Source organism: Palaemon carinicauda, chromosome 18 (genome assembly GCF_036898095.1).
Source record: "Palaemon carinicauda isolate YSFRI2023 chromosome 18, ASM3689809v2, whole genome shotgun sequence".
In the NCBI taxonomy this organism is placed as follows: Eukaryota; Metazoa; Arthropoda; class Malacostraca; order Decapoda; family Palaemonidae; genus Palaemon; species Palaemon carinicauda.
Window position 1 is genome coordinate 111,857,276 of NC_090742.1, and position 6,139 is coordinate 111,863,414.

A 6,139-nucleotide genomic window follows, 5' to 3' on the forward strand; every position below is an offset into this window, starting at 1 on the left:
AATACACAAGATACGAATAAGTCATTTCCCCAAAAAAAATTTCATGAAAATTATTTTTAACTATATGGCTAAGCAATAATCTTTGAATAACCCATTCTATCAGTTTGTGAATTTCTGAATTAAAAACTAAACGAAAACACATACACAATTGTTTGCGAATTTTACATAAGGGCTTCTTTTAACCAATACCGAACCAAGGAACCTCCTTACTGACGTGCAGATATTTATTGAGGAAATGATGATAAGGTTTATTTTATAAATAATTTGCACTTTGGAGCGGCCTTACTAACAAACTCAAATTCGCAGATGGATAACGCTGCAGATATATGACCATTTTCTTTTTCCTAATAAATTTGTCTATGTTGATTATGGTAATTATATGAACATCAACTTACACCATAGTCATGCAGTATTTATCATATAACTATTATTTTTTAAATGTTTTAAGTATGAGGTGAATAATGTTATTTTGTACCCAAGAAAATTCTATTTGACACCGCAGTCCCAAACTCGTCTCACCAACCCTAATTATAATGATGATTGTTACCTGTGTCATTTGAACAGGTTTATAACTTAATATGCATGAAGAAAGGAAATACTAAACACTTTTTCAAGTAAACACAAGTTGATTTCGATAGCATAGAATATGCAAACGATCGTTGGACAATTTACCAACTACTAATTCTCTAGCCTCTACCTTCCTACCACAGGTTGTTGACACACGTGGCCGTTAAATAATTGACTATATAAGTTAGCTCAAGGTGCCTCTGATGCCATCTATTGGCGGTAAAGATAAACTTGTTATGGTATGAGAGAGGGAGCTTGAGGGGTGGATTATGTTATTATGCCATTTCGTAATATTATACTCTTGTTATTCTACGTAGTTATTACTAGAAAAAAAAAAACATGTTATACCATGCAACATATTAAGTATCTTCTGGTTTAATGAACATTAATTGAAACCTAGATCAAACAACTCTTTAATCACTTAATTGTCTCATCGATTTCATAGCATGTGGCACTGTCTGGCAATCCCACTAACTCCCAAATGTAATTTAACTAACGATTGTTTGCTGACGAAATATTTTTGCGACATTTATTGTGAAATTTGTAATTTCTTAAGGAGAATTAAACTGCACTCAGACAACAAAGAACCACAAATTCGAGTGCGCTGGATTGATAGAAAATCTCTGGCTGTAATAAAGGAATGGAAATTATAATGAGGAGATGGTTGGGGTAACTAGCAATTCAGTACTCTAATGCTAAGGCCATCTATTGGCCAATGAAATAAACAATATGTAGAGCTCTTGAATACATGCGTTCTGAAATCTTCCATGACGTATTCAAGTTGATAAATAACATACGTGATTGGAATTGAATCTACTTGCAACGCATATTTCTATGTAAGTATCAATCTCTCAATTGGATAAAATTATACACATGGCATGTCAAGGGACATGTGCTGCCATCTTTTGTCATGAAGTAGAAAGACTCAAGATCTCTTGAAATTCGATGTAATGCATTGCTAATTCATATTTGTAACAACCACCTTATTCTTATTCCCAATAATATTATTTTCTTTCTGGAAACTATGGTAATTATAGGTAAAATACCGGTGATATGTATTACTAAAATAAATTATATCAAGCAGATCCTAATATTCTAAGAAAAAAAAAGCGTGGGAAATTCATTTTAGCCAAATAATAGAATAAAATCTATAAATTTAACCAAAATATATCTATGTCTGCTATTCATAAGCACAATTATACATAACAAGCCTCTATAAGTATATCTTGTTACATGTACGTTCTTGTTATAATATGTCATTTGAACCCACTCTTGTGTGCTTGTCGAAATTCATGAATCCGTCTTTGATATTCTAAGAAAAGTGGATGCATGTAGCCCTACCCATTATGGACATCTGCATGGAACATTTATAAAGAAAGCATGCTATTTTTTTTTTAACTTAATTTCAATTTATGATGAGTGAGTGGTGTGTTATATTGTACAAATATATTATTCAAATGATACTTTTGATAAAATTGTATATATCAACATGATTTTTATTCCTGAATTTTATTATGAAAATGCGATTACTTTTTATAATTGACATTATTTGAATATTTTGACCTCCCCTGTATTGCATGGTCATTGGCAGTGTGGCATCACGTGAAAAATATGTGATAAACTAGAATATTTAGGTTTACCAAGATAACCGCAATCTGTCTTTATACACATACATACATATGCCTGTTATATATATATATATATATATATATATATATATATATATATATATATATATGTATATGTATATATATATATATATATATATATATATATATATATATATATATATATATATATATATATATATATATGTATATATATATATATATATATATATATATATATATATATATATATATATATATACTTTCTCACATTTCTTTCTCACCAGACGCCAGGTAGGCCTCCAGGACTGTCAGTCGTCCTGCTTCAAGAACTGTCTCCATTCTTGGCGATCCTCATAGAGCCTCATCTCATCAACTTCCCGCAAACTGAAGCCTCTCCTCTCTACTCCTCTCTCTATGTTTTGTAGCCATCTCAGTTTTGGTCTTCCTACCGGTCTCCTTCCTTCTGGTGTCCATTCCAAAAACCTTACTGGATATCGCTCTTCCTCCATTCTTTTGACATGTCCAAACCATCTAAGCTGTCCTCTCTCCACAGAATCCAGAATCCCCTCCACTCCCAGTACTCTTCTTATATCTTCATTTCGTAGTCTATCCAGTCTTGTCACACCTTTTATGAGTCTTAACCCTGGATAGGTACGCTCCTCGGACACCCCTTTAAGGGTATACTCGGACGCGAACGACCTCGACGCCAAAAAAAAATTCTTGAAAAATCAGTTTTTGCAGTAACCTCCTTTTTTCTTTTGCCAAAAAAAACTTCAATGAATGCTTAAAACAACTGTAAAGATAAATACTACTCATCTGCAGAAAAACTATTTATTATGAATATTTTAAAAAATTAAGTAGAAAAAAAAAGACCTGACATAAAAATTCATAAAAAAAAGTTTATACATATATACACAAATCCTTTTAGGAATTGATTCTTGAATGTTTAGGACACATCTTGATGTATTTTGGATGAAGTCAGACCCATGGAGGTGAAGATCTGAAATGAGAAAAAAAGGGTAACTTTTTTTGGCCAAAAAAATTTGTCCAAATTTCATGAATTTTTTTGGGTACCCAAATGAAATAGGAAGTGGCTAATTTTTTTAGGGAATAAACATATGTTATCCTAAAATAGAAATATGTAAAAAAATCTTCATTATTTTGTAAATTACATTTATATCAGGGGCCATATCTAGAGGTAATTTTTTGAGTACTTAGAAATTTCGTAAAAAAATACATATATTTAATATATAATATGATATTTATGCAGGTAAAAATATACCAAAATATCACAAATTCTATAGGGAACAAGAATATATATAGATAGGGCAGCTTACGCTTCGGATATGTCCACAAAATGGCCGCCAACCACACTGACTCAGACTCCCTAATCTGCCACTTGAAATGTAGGAAGGGTATGTCAATTTCAAGGTGTTATTTACTAATCTAATTATTATTGGATATGCATAAAAATTGTATGGTGGGTTGCTGGATAATTGTCGATTATTTTACGACTATAAAATTAAAATTCTGACCCAAAAAAATTTTTTTGAAGGTAAATAAAATCGAAAAAAAAAATGTAAAACAATATAATATTTTAGCTAAAAAAAATTGATGATATTCAATCAAAAAAAGAAGTAAACAAAATTTTCCGACAAATAAACATCTAGAGGAATCATTACTCTGTGATAGTTCCTTAGTACGTAGTAATTTTGAAAGAATTGGGAAAAAAGAAAAAATGGCAATCACCGGAAAATCGAACACATACCTATATATACGCCATATCTGGCTAAAAAAAAGATAGGCATGGGTAGCCAGATCATCTAGAAACACTTTCCAACACTATAAAAATATAAGTTTTGCGACACTACTTGCCAATTCCTTACGGTAACATGACTAAGCAAAAAAATGCAAAGCAAATAAAAAGGAGCACTCGCGGAAAAATGGCTAACATTCTAATATACGGCATTTCAGAAAAAAAAAAAATTCAGCCACGTGATAGGCAAACCATCAAGGCACATTTTCCGACAAATAAACATCTAAATGAATCATTACTCTGTGATAGTTCCTTAGTACGTAGTAATTTTGAAAGAAATGGGAAAAAACGAAAAAATGGCAATCACAGGAAAATCGAACACATACCTATATATACGCCATATCTGGCTAAAAAAAAAGAAGATAGGCATGGGTAGCCAGATCATCTAGAAACACTTTCCAACACTATAAAATTATAAGTTTTGCGACACTACTTGCCAATTCCTTACGGTAACATGACTAAGCAAAAAAATACAAAACAAATAAAAAGGGGCACTCGTGGAAAAATGGCCATTCTTATATACGGCATTTCAGAAGAAAAAAAATTTCAGCCACGTGCTAGGCAAACCATCAAGGCACATTTTCCGACAAATAAACATCTAAATGAATCATTACTCTGTGATAGTTCCTTAGTACGTAGTAATTTTGAAAGAAATGGGAAAAAACGAAAAAATGCCAATCACAGGAAAATCGAACACATACCTATATATACGCCATATCTGGCTAAAAAAAAAAGATAGGCATGGGTAGCCAGATCATCTAGAAACACTTTCCAACACTATAAAATTATAAGTTTTACGACACTACTTGCCAATTCCTTATGGTAACATGACTAAGCAAAAAAATACAAAACAAATAAAAAGGGGCACTCGTGGAAAAATGGCCATTCTTATATACGGCATTTCAGAAAAAAAAAATTTCAGCCACGTGCTAGGCAAACCATCAAGGCACATTTTCCGACAAATAAACATCTAAATGAATCATTACTCTGTGATAGTTCCTTAGTACGTAGTAATTTTGAAAGAAATGGGAAAAAACGAAAAAATGGCAATCACAGGAAAATCGAACACATACTTATATATACGCCATATCTGGCTAAAAAAAAAATAGGCATGGGTAGCCAGATCATCTAGAAACACTTTCCAACACTATAAAAATATAAGTTTTGCGACACTACTTGCCAATTCCTTACGGTAACATGACTAAGCAAAAAAATGCAAAACAAATAAAAAGGGGCACTCGCGGAAAAACGCCCAACATTCTAATATACGGCATCTCAGATAAAAAAAAAAGACATGTACGTGTTAGCCCAACCATAAAGGCACACTTTCTAACACATAAACATGAAAAAAAATCAATAATATACGGCAATTCCTTACTACGTAGTAAATTTTTACAAATATTGAAAAAAAAACAGAAATTGGCAACCGCAGTTAAATACCCAATATACCAATAACTACGTCGTATCTGACAAAAACAAAATCACGCATGGGTAGCCAGATCATCTAGACACATTTTCCAACACTAAAAAAGCAAAAGTTTTACGACACTATTTGGCAATATCTTACGGAAAAATGACTTGGCAAAAAAATGCAAAAAAATGAAAAAGGGGCACTCGCGGTAAAATGCCCGACATTCTAATATACGGCATCTCAGATAAAAAAAAAGACATGCACGTGTTAGCCCAACCATCAAGGCACACTTTCTAACACATAAACATGAAAAAAAAAATGAATAATATACGGCAATTCCTTACTACGTAGTAATTTTTACAAATATTGAAAAAAAACAGAAATTGGTAACCGCAGTTAAATACCCAATATACCAATAACTACGTCGTATCTGACAAAAACAAAGTCACGCATGGGTAGCCAGATCATCTAGACACACTTTCCAACACTAAACAAGCAAAAGTTTTACGACACTATTTGGCAATATCTTACGGAAAAATGACTTGGCAAAAAAATGAAAAAAAATGAAAAAGGGGCACTCGCGGTAAAATGGTCCTCGTGGTGATGAACGACATTTTAACTAAAAAAAAAATCATGCACATGGTAGCCAAACAATCCACCAAGACTTTCCACAACTGATAACCTATATAAGTTGCACCATTCTACGACAATTTCATAATACGTAATAACTTTGAT